Source organism: Heterodontus francisci, unplaced genomic scaffold (genome assembly GCF_036365525.1).
Source record: "Heterodontus francisci isolate sHetFra1 unplaced genomic scaffold, sHetFra1.hap1 HAP1_SCAFFOLD_51_2, whole genome shotgun sequence".
Lineage (NCBI taxonomy): Eukaryota > Metazoa > Chordata > Chondrichthyes > Heterodontiformes > Heterodontidae > Heterodontus > Heterodontus francisci.
In genome coordinates this window covers 3,725,429-3,743,472 of record NW_027141369.1, presented here as the reverse complement: position 1 = coordinate 3,743,472, position 18,044 = coordinate 3,725,429, and the positions used below count along the sequence as shown (strand labels likewise).

At 46.3% G+C, this 18,044-nt stretch overlaps 1 pseudogene; it reads right to left on the bottom strand.

Moving 5' to 3' along the window:
• Window positions 1–4,464: 4,464 nt before the first annotated feature.
• Window positions 4,465–4,599, bottom strand: LOC137363045 (U2 spliceosomal RNA; annotated as a pseudogene).
• Between the last annotated feature and the right edge of the window lie 13,445 nt (window positions 4,600–18,044).

Genomic DNA, 18,044 nt, shown 5'->3' with positions numbered 1-18,044 from the left:
GATTGGATCGGGAAACTTTCCGATTCCCACCCATTGATTGAGACTGCGCCACTGATGTTTGTGTAGGGCAGTTTGATCCAATTGCAGATTCCCTCCGCAAATGCCATTTTGGAAACACGTCCATCATGTATGTGTGTGATATTCTGTCAAAAACCTTCTCCTGGTCCAGGCTGATGAGGCAGGTGTCCACCCTCCTGTCCCGTACATAGGCGATTGTATCCCTGAGTTGTGCGAGACTATCGGAGATCTTCCTGCCAGGCGCAGTACAGGTCTGATCAGGGTGGATCACCAACTCCAGAGCAGACTTGACTCGACTGGCTATGACTTTGGACAGAATCTTGTCGTCAACATTAAGCAGTGAGATGGGCTGCCAATTTCCAATTTCTGCCCTCTCCCCGTTCCGCTTGTCAATGAGGGTGATGATGCCTTTCCTCATGGATTCTGATATGCTGCCAGCCAGGAGCATACTCTCGTATACTTCCAGCTGGTCCAGGCAAACCCAGTCCCACAGGACACAATACAGCTCAACCGGTAAGCCATCACTTCCGGGAGTTTTATTCGTCTCGAAGGACTTGACGGCCTTTGTTAGCTCATCCCGAGTTAGCGGCTTGTCCAGTCTCTCCCTCCTGCTGTCATCTAAGACCTCTGTGATAGATGACAGGAAGGACTGGGAGGCTCTTCTGTCTGTGGGCTTCGCGTCATACAGCCCAGCATAAAAGGATTTGCTGATCCTTAGTATGTCGGACTGCGAAGATGTTACCGAGCCATCTTATTCCTTCTGGCTGCTGATAACAGAGCTCTCTCTGTGTACCTTTTGGAAGAAGTAATGCAAGCACATCTCATCCTGCTCAATCGGGTGGACTCTGGACCGGAAGATGATATTGGAGGTCTCCGTGGCAAAGAGCGAGGCCTGCTTTCTCTTCACCTCTTGGAGGTCCTCCTTGACCTCAACCCCCATCGACTGTAGCCGGAGCAGATTTTGCATACTTTTCTGGAGTCAGGACATTTCCCTCTGTCTCTCTCTCGCTCTCTGAACACCTTTTGAGGAGAAAGAACCTCTTGATGTTCTCCTTGATCGCGTCCCACCTGTGAACTGGAGACTCAGGAGGGGTTTCACGGTTCTCCAACCTTTGTAATCCCTTTTAAGTTCCTCAACGTTCTCTGGGTTTAGCAGTGTAGCATTGAGCTTCCACGTCCCTCTGCCAACCCGCTAGTCGTCCTGTAAGTGACAGTCGGCCATTACGAGGCAGTGGTTCGACAAGAACACCGGCTTGACGTCAATGGATCTGACCGTGACGGCATGGGCCACAAACAGGAAGTCAATCCTGGAATGGGCAGACCCGTCCAATCTTGACCATGTCTATCTACGCTGCACTCCGTCTGCAGGTTTGCTGAATACGTCGTGCAGTTTTGCATCTTTTACTGTTTCTATTAGGAATCTGGACATAGCGTCCAGTTTGCTGTCGTCTCTGCCAGATCGCCCAGCTGCATCGATGATGCAGTTGAAGTCACCGCCGAGGATGACTGGCCTGCACGTTGCCAGCAGCAATGGTTGATGGCAAATGTTCATCCTGGAGTTGAGTTACTAGTGGTGTACCGCAAGGTTCTGTTTTGGGGCCACTGCTGTTTGTCATTTTTATAAATGACCTGGATGAGGGTGTAGAAGGGTGGGTTAGTAAATTTGCGGATGACACGAAGTCGGTGGAGTTGTGGATATTGTCGAAGGGTGTTGTAGGGTACAGAGGGACATAGATAGGCTGCAGAGCTGGGCTGAGAGATGGCAAATGGAGTTTAATGCGGAGAAGTGTGAGGTGATTCACTTTGGAAGAAGTAACAGCAATGCAGAGTACTGGGCTAATGGGAAGATTCTTGGTAGTGTAGATGTACAGAGAGATCTTGGTGTCCAGGTACATAAATCCCTGAAGGTTGCTATCCAGGTTAATAGGGCTGTTAAGAAGGCATATGGTGTGTTCGCTTTTATTAGTAGGGGGATCGAGTTTCGGAGCCACGAGGTCATGATGCAGCTGTACAAAATTCTGGTGAGGCCGCACCTTGAGTATTGCGTGCAGTTCTGGTCACCGCATTATCGGAAGGATGTGGAAGCTTTGGAAAGGGTGCAGAGGAGATTTACTAGGATGTTGCCTGGTATGGAAGGAAGGTCTTACGAGGAAAGGCTGAGGGACTTGGGGTTGTTTTCGTTAGAGAGAAGGAGGAGGAGAGGTGACTTAATAGAGACATCCAAGATAATCAGAGGGTTAGATAGGGTGGATATTGAAAGTCTTTTTCCTCGGATGATGATGGCAAACACGAGGGGACATAGCTTTAAGTTGAGGGGTGAAAGATATAGGACAGATGTCAGAGGTAGTTTCTTTACGCAGAGAGTAGTAGGGGCGTGGAACGCCCTGTCTGCAACAATAGTAGACTCGCCAACTTTAAGGGCATTTAAGTGGTCATTGGATAGACATATGGATGAAAATGGAATAGTGTAGGTCAGATGGTCGGCGCAACATCGAGGGCCAAAGGGCCTGTACTGCGCTGTAATGTTCTAGTTCTAATTCTAATTCTAATTCTAAAGACGGTCAACCGTTCGCTGCATTGAAACGGGGCGTACATGCTGATCAACCAGAGCGAAGCATTGTTGTACATTACATCTGCGATGAGGAGGCGACTGCCCACCACCTCCTTAACTTCGGAGATGGTGAAGTTACCTCCCCGCAGCAGAAGACCCAGGCCGGAGGAATGGCAATCATTACCCCCTGACCAGATCGATGGCCCGTGGGACCACCATTGCGACCACTGCCTGTCGGTGCTGAGATGTGGTATTCCACACTCCTGCAGAAACAGGGGGTCGGCTTTGACCTTGGCGAGGTAATCCATCGCATAGTGGATTTAATGCTGCGCACATTAATTGAAGCAATCCTTATACCCATTTTTTTAAAGTTAGTTGCTGCTTCCCATACCATTTGTCCTTGCTAGTCCCAGTCCTTCAGGATGTTCCTGTATACCCATAGTGTACGCAAGCTGTTTCACACTCGTTGGGCTCAGAAACCCCTCCTGGTTTTTCATGCAGGGTTTCTTCCACTGAGGTGACATCGGTGGGGGGGCGGGGGTCTTGTTGGCAGCAGGGATTGGGCTGTTCTCTGCTGTTCCCCTCTGTTCCTCCTCGAAAACATCACTGCTGCCGGCTTCCCAGAGCTGAAGTGCGCCAGACGTGTCTTTGCTCTCAGTGTCCCAGAGCTGGGATGTGTTGGCCATGTCGCTAGGTGTGGCGCTTTGGGTTTGGGGCTTGACAGGCCCATCACAGCTTCCAGTGCCCGGGGGCTGGGGGGTTTTATCTTCCAGCTCCTTTTGAGTTCTGCCGCTTCTTTTGAAGGTGCTGTCGCTCCGGCACTTCCTCATCCAGTGAAGAGGAGCTGCTGTAGTCTGTCTCAGACGGTAGCCTCCTCTTGCCACTGGTTTGGGTGGTGGCCTGTTCCGCTTTTGGATGTCTTTTCTTTGTGGTTTTCCTTTGGACAAACTGCCACTGATCTGTTTGTCCATCTGCTGCCTCCTCCTCCATTGATTCTGTCTGTGGAGGAGGGGTTTCCGGGTGCAGGTTAGGTGCCGGGTTGCTGGTTTCAGTTGCCTTCCCTTTCTTCTCCTTCTCAGGTAGAAGTTCCTCACTGCAGAGAAGGTTGCTTGTCTCCTTTCCAACACCGGACGCCTTCGTCGAACCTTCTCCCGGCCTTTCCTTGGACCTTGCCGCCTGAGCATAACTGAGGCAGCGTTTGGGGCAGGTTTTGTAGAGATGGCCTGCCGCACCGCACAGGTTGCAACACTTACTCTGCTTACAGTCCTTGGTCTGATGGCCTTCCTTCTTGCAGTTCTTGCAGACAACCGTGCTGCAGTTAGCTGCCACGTGACCAGATTTGCCACAGGTGCTACAAACTTTGGGCTGCCCAGCGTAGACCAAGAAGCCTCGACTTCCCCTGATAGCGAAGCTGGAGGGAGGGTGGATGATGGCTCCATTGGCATCGACCGTCAAGGTCACCTTGACTTGCCGCTTATTGGTCCAAATCCCAAAGGGGTCTTTGACATCAGTGCTGGCCAACTCGATGTACCTGGCGAGAAAGGTGAGTACATCCACCACAGGAACATGGGGGTTGGAGAGGTGAATTGTCACCACCCGGTCATGTTGTGACGGAAGCGTGAAGAGCGACTCCACTGGGAGGATCGACAGCGGCGCCCGGTCCCCTTTCTCCTTGAACGCCTTCAGGAACTTGATGCACCCCGCCACATTCTTGAATGTCATGTCGATATACCCACTGCTGGGGAAATCCTGCAGGCAGAAGATGTGCCTAGCTTGAAATCCACAGCAATCGATGAGGATTTTCTTGATGAAGAAGGTGCGATCGACCAGTGCATCTCCTTCCTTGTCCTTCACCACCACCCGAATGGTGTTCCGCACTCCCTGGCCTGAAGCTCAAAGATTGGTTATAGCCATTTTACTCAAAGCCTACCCAGGATCAAAAGCCACTGATCATGGTTTCTCCTCTGCCAAGTAAGTACTGATAAGAACAGATACTACACTTGATCTTAGCCAAAAGGCTGAGAAGCTCCACCACTGGCGGTCCTGCCTTCAGTTGCCTGGACCCCAAGCTACTGGACATAGATTTTCCAGGAATTCGCTTCTTCACTGCACTGAAATTGGAGGCTTTTTCGATTTAAAATATTCTGTCAGGTCGACAATTTAAGCCAATGCTTGGCTGCATTTTCTAATTCAAGGCTCTGCGATTGGTTAAGACATGTGAATAAGAAGAGGGTGACCAATCAGAAGTGGGTTCGGGTAAGCATGGGCTCAAACTGTGTGAATTCCAGGTCCCTGAATGACTGAGCTGAAACTCTGTCCAAAGTCATAGCCAGTCGAGTCAAGTCTGCTCTGGAGTTGGTGATTCACCCTGACCAGACCTGTACTGTACCCGGCAGGAAGATCTCTGATAGTCTCGTGCTACTCAGGGATACGATCGCCTATGTACGGGACAGGAGGGTGGACACCTGCCTCATCAGCCTGGACCAGGAGAAGGCTTTTGACAGGAAATCGCACACCTACATGATGGACGTTCTTTCCAAAATGGGGTTCAGGGAAGGGAATCTGCAATTGGATCAAACTGCTCTACACGAACATCAGTAGCGCAGTCTCAATCAATGGGTGGGAATCGGAAAGTTTCCTGATCCAATCTGGAGTCAGACAGGGCTGTCCTCTCTCCCCTGTCTTGTTTGTTTGCTGTGTTGAACCCTTTGCTGAGTCTATTAGGAAGGATGCGAGCATGAGAGGGGGTGACAATCCCAGGCAGCAGAGGCACTCAGGTGTGGTGGTCACCCGAGCCATTTTCCGCTTCATCTGGGGATCAACAATGGACTGGGTCCGGAGGGACACGATGTTCAAATCTCTGGTCAAGGGCGGGAAAAATGTACCCAACGTTGCCCTCATCCTGATGACCACCTTCGTGTGCGGCTGCATCAAGCAGTGTGTAGACCTCCAGTATGCAAACTGCAAGTGTCACTCCGTGCTGAGGTTCTATATGTTCCCAGTGTTGCGAAGGATGGGCCTGGTCACATTGCCGCGGAACGCTCCATGTAGTTGGACCGTGCTGTACCACCTATCCTTCGTGGAGCAGTTTCTGCGGGAAAACACCTTTGACCACTGATCCATCAGGCAGTGGTCTGCACGGAATGTTCTCAAGGCCCTACGGGAAAAGGAGATGGGGTATCCTGTCGGATGGTTCCCCGAGCAGACTACCAAAGTCATTTGGCAGAATGCCTCATCACCAGAACTTTCAAACAAGCACCAAGATGTAGTTTGGCTGGTGGTGAGAAGAGCCTTCCCCGTCAGATCCTTCCTGCACGCCCGAAGACTCGCCCCCTCCGCGCAATGCCCCCACGGTGGCTGTGGTGGGGAAGAGACGGTTGCCCACCTCCTCCTGGAATATGTCTTTGCAAAGCAGGTGTGGAAAGAGATGCATTGTTTTATGTCGAGGTTTATCCCAAGCAGCTCTGTAACACAGGAGTCTGTGCTCTACGGGCTGTTCCCAGGGACACACACCGAGACAGACATCAACTGCTGTTGGAGGACTATCAATTCGGTGAAAGACGCCCTTTGGTCTGCCCGAAACTTGCTGTCTTCCAGCGCAAGGAGTTGTCCACCACCGAATGTTGCAGACTGGCACATTCCAAGGACCAGGACTACGTGCTGAGGGATGCACTAAAGCTTGGGGTAGCCGCAGCAAAGGCTCAATGAGGAAAGACCACTGTGTAAGGTCCCCCCACCAGGCTGAACTGAGGGGCTGGATCCATGGGAAACTCCTCGAACTGTATCGGGAAAATGTTCATTTGCTGTAAATGTAAAACTGTAATTGGCATGACAAATGTGAAATGGAAGGGTTGTGAAGCAACTCATGATTGTGTTGAAGGAAACTGATCTCCCTTGCAATGTTTGTATTTTTTGGTGCTGTTTGAAACTGTTTGGCAATGTAATTTTTACAGATTTTTATGAATAAAGTATATTTTGGAAATTGGTCAGTTTCACAAACCCTGTCAGTTTCAGTGCAGGAAACACCGTCTCGGGGGAAATAACATCACAAGTGGGTCTGGTTCCAGTGACCGATTTAACGGCTGCTGCAAAACTCCCGGATTCCCTCATTGCAGCGAAATCATTTTGAAATTCTTTGAAAACAATGAGTGATTCTGGAGGAGTGATGTGGCTTTTCACTGAGGGCATGTGCCGACTGGGGAAATAACTAAGTGTGGAGCCTCGGGCACTGTTTACACAGCCCGTTTTGAAAATCAAATCCACTGCACATCCTTGCTGCAAATGAAATGTCAAACTCGGGGATTCCAGTTTTATACCCGAACACAGCACAGATTTATTCCAGTCAGTTCTGAACAGCCTATCCCATCTCCCGTTTCCAGGTCACTGCTCTCTCTGTGAGGCGGTGGGTGGCTCTTCGAAGAGCCTTTGTTGTGTGTTTGTGGGAAAGGGGCTGGTTTCTCAGCCGCCGAATCCGCAGAGAGTGCGGCCCTGCCGTTTCAGAGCGTACACCACATCCATGGCAGTGACCGTCTTGCGCTTGGCGTGCTCAGTGTAGGTGACCGCATCCCTGATCACATTCTCCAGGAAACCTTTCAACACCCCGCGAGTCTCCTCATAGATCAAACCCGAGATCCGCTTGACCCTGCCACGGCGAGCCAGGCGGAGGATTGCTGGTTTGGTGATGCCCTGGATATTATCACGAAGCACTGTGCGGTGCCGCTTTGCTCTGCCTTTGCCAGGTCCCTTGCATCCTTCACCTCTGCCAGACACTTTTTCCCAAAAGTATACTCCATTCATAAAAATCTGTTTAAAAAAAGCTTTACAAAACAGTCCAAAACAGCACCAAGTTGACATTCCAAAAGCGCAAAGGAAATCAGTTTTCTTCGATACAGGAGTGAGTTGCCTCACAACCCTTCCATTCCATTTTACATGCCATGTACATTTTACAGCAGACCCATGTTGGTGTCGACAGTCAGAGGGGTTTCCCATGGGTCCAGCCCTTTAGTTCACTCTGGTGGGAAGACCTTACACAGTGTTCTTTCCCCATTGAGCCTTTGCAGCGGCCATGATCCACAACATGACTGATTACTGCTGCAACTCCATATTTTGAAGCTAGCTTCAGTTCACCATTTGTGTGGTAATGAATGTGTAGTGTGTCACTGATCGAGCTTCTCTTACATGCATCATTAGCATCTTGTGTTTCAGACCATTTCCATTTCACATCTTTCTTCAACAACTTATGTAGTGGAGCTAACACCATTGCATGCTCAGGCAGAAATTGTGAGTAGTATTGGACCATGCCGAGAAAAGATCTAAGCTCAGACACATCTTTTTGTCTTTGGGGCTTTGACCATAGCCTCTATCTTCTCTTTCACTGGCTGGAGTTCTTTTCATTGATTTTCAGGCCAAGGTACACCACATGAAAAAACATGCTTCCAGTCTAACTTCAGCTTTCAAAGCCAGTCTTTCCCCATTATTATTGGTTTGTTGACATATCTCACTACCTTGTAGGGGAGAGGCTGGCATAGCAGTAATGTCACTGAACTGATAATCTCACGACTCAGACTAATGCCCTGGGGATATGGGTTTAAATCCCACCATGGCAGCTGGTGGAATTCAGATTCAATTCATTAATGAATAATATAAAATCTGAGTAGTGGTGCCATGCAACTATAATTGATTTTCATTAAAACCCATCTGGTTCACTCATACCCTTTACAGAAGGCAATCTGCTGTGCTTACCTGGTCTGGCCTGTATGTGATGCTGGCCCACAACAATGTGGTTTACTCTCACCTGTCCTCTGAAATGACCGAGCAAGCAATTCAGTTGTCAAGGGCAATTAGGAATGGGCAATAAATGCTGGCCTTGCCAGTGATGCCCGCCTCCCATGAAATAATGAATAAAAAACAGGTATCTTGAGGGGCCTGCCCTTATGTTGCACATTACACTCCATTTGCCAACACATTGCTAACACCTCACCAGAGTAGGTTTTCAATTGAGCTGTGCTCTCAGTTAGAGGTACATCACTGACTTTGCTCCCATACATTTCTCTATTCATGATGTAGCAATCCATGGTCGTAGCAATTTGCTGTTTATTTACCAACAACATTGTACAAAAGTCTGCGTCATTTGAGTGATTGCTAGTGGCATAAATGCTGTAAAGCCCTTGCTCCTCTTTGGTTAGGCACTCTGGATTCACTTCAAGATTGTGAACTCCACCCTTATAACATCACTGTTTTCCATTACGACTGGAATTAGTTCCCTTTCCTTCTTTGGCCTCTGCTTGACAATTAAAACATTTTGCGTTTCTGTACTGACATGATTGTGCTGTGTGGTTGCCCTTATGGTGATAACAACACTAAACTGCTATCATTGGCACTCTTCTGGCTATGTCTGTCCACTTTAGACTTGGCTGAAGCACTTTAACAGTGGACAGAAGCCTGTACTAGTTACCAGCATGGGATAAAATTCCCTAACATTCTTTGATGCCATCTCCATGGAAACAGCAATCTTACACACGATCTCAAATGTAAGATTTTGTGTGTTTAGTAACTTTGATTGGATTCTTTTGTTCACAAATCCACACACAAATATGTCTCAAAATGCATGGTCTAAGAATGTGCCAAAGTTGCAACGGAATAAAAATTCTTCAGTGCCACAATATACTCACCAATTGCTTCACTACTTTTCTGATTTCTGGTTCCAAATTTATAGCATTCTGCTATCTCTAGTGGCTTAGGATTGAAATGTTCCTCCACGTTGGTGATTTTGTTTTGACTGGCACATATTTTGCTTTGTTCAGAGCAGGAAGCTTTGTCAGCATGCCAGACACTTCCAGGCCAATTTCCACAAGCAAAATTGTTTTCCTTTGCTCAGGAATTGCCTTATTCTGAGTCTTGACCGCCTCACCTACCAGTTCCAAAATATTCTTAACTCTAAGAACATGCCCATTCTTTCAATACAGGAACGGAATGTTGCTCAAAGCCTCTCATTCGTTGCCAGCTTTCAGCTGTATCACATGGGTACAGCCAAATTTCCTCAATGAGCACTAAGACCCTGCGGTATCCTATTCAACTCAGGAGACAGTCTGAGGCTCAGGCTGCCCACAACCCAGCTAAATTCTCCACTATCCGAGCAACTAAGTCACCAGGCTGATCTTGTTTACTGCAGTCCCTGCTGCTGTTTTCTGCCTATATTTACAGACTTTATCTTCCCCTAGTTGCCATTTTCTCTAATATTTTCAGGTGGGTCCAGCAGAGGAAATGGACACCAAATATGGCCAGTTCAAATAAGTGTTTATTCACGCCATTACATCATCACGTCATTACATTATTAGCATAATATACAAATACACTACATATGTGAATCACGTCCTGATCACTTTTACTAGATATGTGTCTGAATAAGTGGAAACCCCTCACAATCAACACTGTCACCTTTCAGTGTTTTGTGGAGAAATTTCACGGCGTGACTTATGTGATTCCCTCATTTAATGTGTTTGTACAAATTTCAGAAAAATATGGAGATGCAAATAACTTACGAGAAATCGTCTAAACATATCTTCATGTCTGGCACTCACTCGCAAAGAACTGCAAACTCACAGACTCAGAAAGAACCCGGAGATGGAAATCAATGTTCAGCACAGCTAGAAAGATCTGCACTAATCTATAGCTCAAAAAACTCAAACACTTTATTTTGACCCTTTGATTTAGTTGGTCGAAGTACCTCTTTAATGAACAGATCAATCCTGGATTCAAATCCCCTTTAAGCCTGACTGTAACTTGGTTTTCCAACGACTTTATTGAGCAGCACAATAAGACAGGACAGTAACAAAAGCAAAATACTGCAGATGCTGGAAATCTGAAATGAAAACAGAAAGTGCTGGAAATACTCAGCGGGTCTGGTGGCATCTGTGGACAGAGAAGCAGAGTTAACCTTTCAGGACTGTGACATTTTATCAGAACTGCTGAAATGTTAACTCTGCTCCTCTCTGCACAGATGCTACCAGACCTGCTGAATATTTCCAGAATAAAAACAGAAAGTGCTGGAAATATTCAGCAGGTCTGGTAGCATCTGTGCAGAGAGGAGCAGAGTTAACATTTCAGCAGTTCTGATAAAATGTCACAGTCCTGAAAGGTTAACGCTGCTTCTCTGTCCACAGATGCCACCAGACCCGCTGAGTATTTCCAGCACTTTCTGTTTTTATTTAAAACAGGACTCTATCTGTCTTTGCTGAGCGAAGGATTTCGGAATGGATGTTTGACGATTGTCCCTTCTTGCACAGAAATTCACTGCAAATACTATAAAGGTACCTCAGTCAACCACACCTCCTTTGAGAGAAATTTGTTCATCATTGCATTTGATCTGGAAACCACTCTTGACATTAATCTCACTGAATCAGAGTGTGACGGATTGTATCTGTCAGTGTGTTCATGTCACTATGTGCTGCTTTCTACTGAGTCTGGGACACGATGCAAGGTGGAGGATTTGTCCGAGTTTTGGATTATATTGTCAGTTGAGAATGATAAAAACTGAAAGGAAGCAAATAAGAAATCCTTGTCCCCAGATTTGAGAATCTGTAGATCTGCTTTGGGAAAGTGAATCAGAGCAGAATGAAGGGTGAACTGTCTGATTGCCCAGAAGTGGTGAAAACACAGCTCAGTCAGCACGTTCTAATAAATAGGAGATACTGGAACGGCTGGCTGTACTTCATGTTGATAAGTCATGAGGACTGGATGAGATGGAACCAAGACTGCTGAGAGCTGTAAGGGTGGAAATTGCCAGAATCTTCTGATTTTTATTTTTTGGATTGACAGCTGCCAGCCATTTGTTTGTCGCAGGACACAATAACGGACTAAAGTGAATCTGCACCGAGCAAATATTAACGTCCCACATCTGCAGGTTTCTTCCAAAACATCGGGAATTTCAGCCTCAATCCTCGGACCTTTGATGTCCTGTTCCACTGATATTTTGTGCCCTGATTAAAATTGATCCTGGGAAGTCTGTCCTCTGAGCGGCCTGGCACTCCGAGTTCCTCTGCAGACATCCGGTTGCTGTTGGTAGACCAAAAGAGTCCTAAAACCCGAGAAGAAACCTCTCCCAGAGCCCTCCTATTGTGTCTCCATTAGACCATGCAGCCACTACCTGTATAATGGATAGCAATGGTGAGGAGTATGAGTTATTTCAGTGCCTGCGTTTTGTGGAAATAGAGGATTAAAGATTTAAAATAATTAAAATCACTGAATAGATCCTCTGTGAGCAGGACTCAAACCAAACTGGGATAAGTCCAGTGGATTTCAATGTTGAAATCTTTAACCACTGGACCATGGCAGCTGAAATCACACCCCTTTTATACAGACCGAGAATCATCCTACACTGATCCACTTCTGTTCATTTTTGTGTCTAGTTTTAGTTTAGAGATACAGCACTGAAACAGGCCCTTCGGCCCACCGAGTCTGTGCCGACCATCAACCAACCATTTATACTAATCCTACACGAATCCCACATTCCAATAACATCCCCACCGGTCCCTTTATATTTCCCTACCACCTACCTATACTAGGGGCAATTTATGATGGCCAATTAACCTATCAACCTGCAAGTCTTTGGCATGTGGGAGGAAACCGGAGCACCCGGAGGAAACCCACGCAGACACAGGGAGAACTTGCAAACTCCGCACAGGCAGTACCCAGAATCGAACCCGGGTCGCTGGAGCTGTGAGGCTGCAGTGCTAACCACTGCGCAACTGTGCCTGGGACAAAAAAGTTCTGTGTAGCTGTCAATCAAAAAATGGTTGGAAGGAACTTCATTTATTCAAATACCAGCAGCCGCCAGTTGTCAATCAACTCAATCCCTTCAGCAATAGAGAGGGAGAAAGAGAGAGACTGTTAGAGAACTTCCTGCATTCAGTCCTGACCCTGTCACACTCAGCAGCTTCTCACCCAGACCCCACTCTCATCAACACTGAACATTGTTACTGAGACCCTTCAAATACTGTTTATAAAATGAATAAAGGTTCAAAGTTTATGACAGCTGGATTGAATGGAACCAAGTTTAATAAACTTTTCACTCTGACTTGATAACCACATTAGACAGTCCTTCAATTGGTAGCAAAGTTATCAGCTGTAAGAATGTTTTTACTGAGTTGAATAATTTCTGTGTGAGGAATGTTCCAGCATCATAAATGAATCCATTTGCAAATTGTTGATGGAAAGTGAGTGGTTTTATTGAAGAGGGTTTAAAGGAGGATGAGAGAATCGTGTGTGACAATGAAGTGGAATCAATGCAAGTAAAAACTGGAATGAAGGGGGTGGGGATCTCCTGGTCACACGGACTGATTGCAGAATTTTATAAAGATTTCTTTCATAGAGATTTTAACTCCATTTTATTTTTGTTATTTTTTTTCATGGGATGTAAGCATCGCTGGCAAGACCATCATTTATTGCCCATCCCTAATTGCCCTGGTTTTGGTGAGCTGCCTACTTGAACCACTGCAGTCCATATGTTATAGGTACACACACAGTGCTATTAGGGAGGGAGTTCCAGGATTTTGATATGCCCTAGGGAAGGGACGGCAAAATAGTTCCAAGTCAGGATGTGGATTGGAGGGGAGGTTGCTGATTGTAGTGTTCCCATGTGTCTGCTGCTCTTGTCCTTCTAAGGAATCAGGGGGATATCTCTCCGCTGGTTAGAGTCATACCTAGCAAAAAGGAAGATGGTTGTGGTTGTTGGAGGTCAATTATCTGAGCTCCAGGAGATCACTGCAGGAGTTCCTCAGGGTAGTGTCCTAGGCCCAACCATCTTCAGCTGCTTCATCAATAATCTTCTTCAATCATAAGGTCAGAAGTGGGGATTTTCGCTGATAATTGCACAGTGTTCAGCACCATTCGTGACTCCTCAGATACTGAAGCAGTCTGTGTAGAAATGCAACAAGTGCTCGACAGTATCCAGGACTTATCCAATGACCACCTTCAACAAGAGAGAATCTAAGCATCTCCCTTGACATTCAATGGCATTACCATTGCCGAATCCCCCACTATCAACATCCTAGGGGCTACCATTGACCAGAAATTGAACTGGAGTAGCCACAAAATACTGTGGCTACAAGAGCAGGTCACAGGCTAGTAATCCTGCAATGAGTAAGTCTCCTCCTGACTCCCCAAAGCCTGTCCACCATCTACAAGGCACAAGTCAGGAACGTGATGAAACACTCTCCACTTGTCTGGATGGATGCAGCTCCAAGAACACGCAAGAAGCTTGATACCATGCAGGACAAAGCAGCCCACTTGATTGGCACCCCATCCACAAACATTCACACCCTCCACCAGCGCGCACAGTGGCAGCAGTGTGCACCATCTACAAGATGCACTGCAGCAACACACCGAGGCTCCTTAGACAGCACTTTCCAAACCCACAACCGATACCAATTAGAAGTACAAGGGCAGCAAATGCATGGGAACACCACCACCAGCAAGTTCCCCTCCAAGTCACACACTATCCTGATGTGGAACTATATTGTCGTTCCTTCACTGTCACTGGGTCAAAGCCCTGGAACTCCCTTCCTAACGGCATTGTGTGTGTACCTACCTCACATGGACTGCAGCGGTTCAAGAAGGCAACTCACCACCACCTTCTCCAGGGCAATTAGGGATGGGCAATAAATGCTGGCCTAGCCAGCAACACCCACATCCCATGAATGATTTTTTAAAAATGGTGGTCGAGTTCACGTGTTTGGAAGGTGCTGTCTCGGATTGTAAACACTGCTGCCACTGTGCACCAGTGGTGGAAGGAGTGAATATTTAAGGTGGTGGACGGGGTGTTGATCAAGGGAGCTACTTTGTCCTGGATGGGGTCGAGCTTCCAGAGTGAAGTTAGAGCTGAACTCAGCTAGGCAAGTGGAGAGTATTCTATTACACACCTCACTTGTGCCATGTAGATGGTGGACAGGGTTTGGTGAATCAGGAGCTGTGTTACTCAGAGAATAACATAAAAGGTGTTGCCATGGTTACCCACATGGGTCCTAGTTATGCCTGTCTTTTTGTGGTGTATGTCAAACATTCCTTTTTCCTGTCCTACTCAGGGCCCCACCCCCCAGCTCTTTTTCCGGTAGAATGATGACTGTGTCAGTGTCATTTCCTGCTCCCGCCCGGAACTGGAAAACTTCATCAACTTTGTTTCCAATTTCCACCCTTCCCTCACCTTCACATGATCTATCTCCGACACTTCCCTTCCCTTTGTGACTTCTCTGTCTCCATCTCTGAATTTAAGGCTGTCCGCTAATATTCTTTCTAAGCCCACCGACTCCCACAGTTACCTTGACTACACTTTCTCACACCCTGCTTCCTGTAAGGACTCCATTCCATTCTCCCAGTTTCCCCATCTCTGACACATCATTTCTGATGATGCAACCTTCGACAACAGCAGTTCTGATATGTCTTCCTTTTTCCTCAACCGAGGATTCCCCCACACTGTGGTTGACAGGGCCCTCAACCGTGTCTGACCCATTTCCTGCACTTCTGCCCTCATCCCTTCCCCTCCCTCCCAGAACTGCAACCAAGTTCCACCCGACCTGCCTGCACATCCAAAGGATCATCCTCCACTATTTCTGCCACCTCCAGCATGATGCCATTATCAAACACATCTTCCCCTCCACTGCCCTGTCAGCATTCCCCTTCCCATGGCCTCTTCCCATATAATCGCAGGAGGCATAGATCCTGCCCTTTTACCTCCTCTCTCCTCACCATCCAAGGCCCCAAGCACTCCTTCCAGGTGAAGCAGCGATTTACTTGTACTTCTTTCAATTTAGTCTTCTGTATTCGCTGCTCACAATGCGGCACCTCTACATTGGGGAGACCAAACGCAGATTGGGTGACTGCTTTGCGGAACATCTCTGGACAATCTGTAAGCATGAACCCAAGCTTCAGGTTGCTTGCCACTTCACTTCACCACACTGTTCTCATACCCACATTTCTGTCCTCGGTCTGCTGCAGTGTTCCAGTGAAGCAAGCTCCAGGAACAGAACCTCATTTTCTGATTAGACACTCAAAAGCCTTCCGGACTGAACATTAAGTAAAATAATTTCAGAGCATGGCTGGATCTTTTTTATTATTTTATTTTATTTTGATTGATAATTTTTTGTTACCATGTTCCTGCCTGAATCTTGGTTTTTCAAGTTTGTGCTTTTGGAGAGAGCTGTTCATTATTCTGTCATTAACACTGTCTGTACACTAATGTTTTGCCCTTCACTGCACCATTAGCACTCTCCCTTTGTCTTTGCTGCATGACCTGCTTGTCAGTTAATCTCTCCTGCCCTAACACTTTTTGTTGAATTCCAAGATATATTTTATTCATAAAAATCTGTAAAAAATACATTACAAAAATACAAACAATGCAAAGCAGATCAGTTTCCTTCAATACTGGAGTGAATTGCCTCACCACCCTTCCATTTCATTTTACATTTTATAGCAAACAAAAATTTTCCGGATACAGTTCAAGGGGTTTTCCATGGATCCAGCCCCTCCGTTCAGCTTGGTGGGGGGACCTTACACATTGGTCTTTCCCCATTGAGTCTTTGCTGCGGCTGCCCCAAGCTTTAGTGCGTTCCTCAGCACGTAGTCCTGGACCTTGGAATGTGCCAGTCTGCAACATTCGGTGGTGGACAACTCTTTGCGCTGGAAGACCAGCAAGTTTTGTGCAGACCAAAGGGCGTCTTTTACCAAATTGATAGTCTTCCAGCAGCAGCTGATGTTTATCTCGGTGCGCGTCTCTGGGAACAGCCCGTAGAGCACAGACTCTTGTGTTACAGAGCTGCTTGGGATGAATCTCAACAAAATCCACTGCATCTCTTTCCACACCTGCTTTGCAAAGACACATTCCAGGAGGAGGTGGGCAACCGTCTCCTGCCTGAACACACACCTTCCTTTTTGTTCTCTTCCCCACCTCCACCTACCCTCCCCACCCCTCCGCCATCCCCACTTCACTTACTTAAAACTTATTACATTGAGTGTGGAACAAATTCCATCAATCTTTTGTACTGTATGAGATTAAGTTTGTCACACTTTCTGGTACATTATATGACAGCAAATTTAATTCTAAATCTATCTCTGTTGTACTGTATCTGAGTGTGAGATTATTTGAGTGTCAGTCTATGGAACTAAATGTGATTGTGTGATTCATTCTGTCTGTCAATCATGAGTATTGTATGTGAATGTGTGGCAGCTTCTGTATCTATCTGCTACTGTGGGTGAATGTGGATATTATTCTGTATCTGTCAGTGTCTGGAACTAAATGTGAGTGTGAGATTCATTCTGTATGCACCAGTCTTACAGTCAGAATGTGATTGTTTGATTCATTCTCTATGTGTCAGTCTAAGGTATTATGTATGTGTGTGGTTTTAATTAAGTGTCTGTCACTTTATGTGAGCTTGGGTCTCATTGTATATTTGTCAGTCTCTGGTTCTTTCTGTGAGAGTGAGATTAATTCTCTATCTGCTGGTCTCTGAAATTAATTGATTTTGTGACTCACTATGTGTCTGTCAGTCTCTGCTAGTGTATGTGAGTGATATCTGTTATGCATATATTATTTTCTGGTACTGGAAGTGAATGTTGGATTTATTCTTTAGCTGTTAGTCTCTGGTACAACGTATGAGTGTGGGTCCCATTCAGTATTAGTCAATTTCTGGTACAGTCTGCATGTGCACATCCAGAGCTCATTCTGCATTTGGCAGTCTCTGGTACTTAATGTGTGTTACAATTCATTTTTTATGTGTCTGTTTCTGGGACAGTCAGTTAAAGTGGAATTAATTTTGTATCTCTCAGCTACTGGTATTGTCTACAAGTGTGGTACATTCTGTATCTATGAGACTCTGGTGCAGGATTCCTCTGTACCGGTACTTAATATGTATTTCAGGGATGGTATTGAGAACTATTTGTTTAACGCCATAATGTATCACAATTTGCCTCATTTTAACTGTGTGTTTTATTGAGTTGTGGTATGAGAGTTTTAGGAACATAGGAGCAGGACACCCAGCATGCTCTGCCATTCAATAGGATCAGGACTGATCATCCACTTCAATGCCTTTTTTCCCACACTATCCTCATATCCCCTTATGTCATTTGTATTTACAAATCTGTCAATCTCTGCTTTAAACATACTCAATGACTGAGCTTCCACAGTTCTCTGGGGTAAAGAATTCCTAATGTTTAACAACCCTCTGAGTAAAGAAATTTCTCCTCATCTCTGTTTGTTTTGGACGAGTATTTAGTCTGTAACTCTGAACACATTTGTGAATGATGACATATATTTCAAACTCACAAATGGTGTGCTCAGTATAATTAGAATCATTGAATTGATACTCTATCTTTCATTACAGCTCTGACAGAGATTATTGGATTGGTATGTAATGTGTAGTGCAGTCTGCACTAATTGGCATAATACTGTAACTTTCCTTTTGATACTGTATGAGATGTTTGTACT